Below are 972 nucleotides of genomic sequence, written 5' to 3'. Positions count from 1 at the left end.
AGTACTTTTGGTTCCCTTGGGTACGATATCCTGGTCCTGCCGTTACTATACTATTGTTCGATAGGTGCGCTTGCCTTTTCGTCGTGATAATAGTTAGTCTAGGTTTGATCTTCATTATAAATATTTATTACTTGTTACAAATCACACGATCAAGTTTTTGGCGCCGTTGCCGGGGAACTGAAATATTAGGAACACTAAATTTTTATTACTTTAGCCATTTATTTTTCTTGTAATTTTATTTTATTTTATTATTTATTAATTTACTTTTTCTCTCTTTTGGCAGGTTTTTATAGTCTATGACTAGAAGAAACCCGTCAGGGCCATTACTTTTTGAAGAAGAAATCGATCGTACAATTCGCAAAAATCAAAGAGAAATAAGGCGTGGTTTATGATACACGGAGAACGATCTAGAAGACGATACTCAAACCCCAACCGAAGAGATGGCCGAAAATCCAGGCAATCAGCTGTCTCCTGCAATTGTAGCTAATCAAAATCCTGCTCCGCATACTATGTATGACTATGCTAAACCTTCTTTAACAGGAACTGAGTCTAGTATAGTTAGACCTGCTATTACTGCGAATAATTTCGAACTAAAACCTAACACAATTCAAATGATACAGCAGTTTGTTCAGTTTGATGGTAGGATGAGGATCCTAACACGCACTTGGCGAATTTTATTGAATTTTGAGATACATTCAAAATCAATGGCGTTTCTGATGATGCCATTCGTCTTTGGTTATTTCCCTTTTCACTGAGAAACAAAGCTAAACAGTGGTTAAACTCGTTACCACTAGAGTCTATCACTACTTGGGAACAAATGACCGAGAAATTTTTACTAAAATATTTTCTGCCAGCTAAAACGGCTAAATTACATAATGATATCTTTTCTTTTGTGCAGATGAGTTTAGAAACACTTTATGATGCATGGAAGAGATACAAGGACTTACTAAGAAGGTGCCCTCACCATGGGTT

The 972-nt window shown here is 36.2% G+C and overlaps 1 non-coding gene across 1 annotated transcript; it reads right to left on the bottom strand.

Moving 5' to 3' along the window:
* Positions 1-866: 866 nt before the first annotated feature.
* Positions 867-972, bottom strand: LOC121229900 (small nucleolar RNA R71). Its single transcript, XR_005927853.1, has one exon. It is a non-coding gene; the product is annotated as a small nucleolar RNA R71 (small nucleolar RNA).

Source organism: Gossypium hirsutum, chromosome A05 (genome assembly GCF_007990345.1).
Source record: "Gossypium hirsutum isolate 1008001.06 chromosome A05, Gossypium_hirsutum_v2.1, whole genome shotgun sequence".
Classification (NCBI taxonomy): Eukaryota; Viridiplantae; Streptophyta; class Magnoliopsida; order Malvales; family Malvaceae; genus Gossypium; species Gossypium hirsutum.
This window is presented reverse-complemented; position numbering and strand designations above follow the sequence as displayed.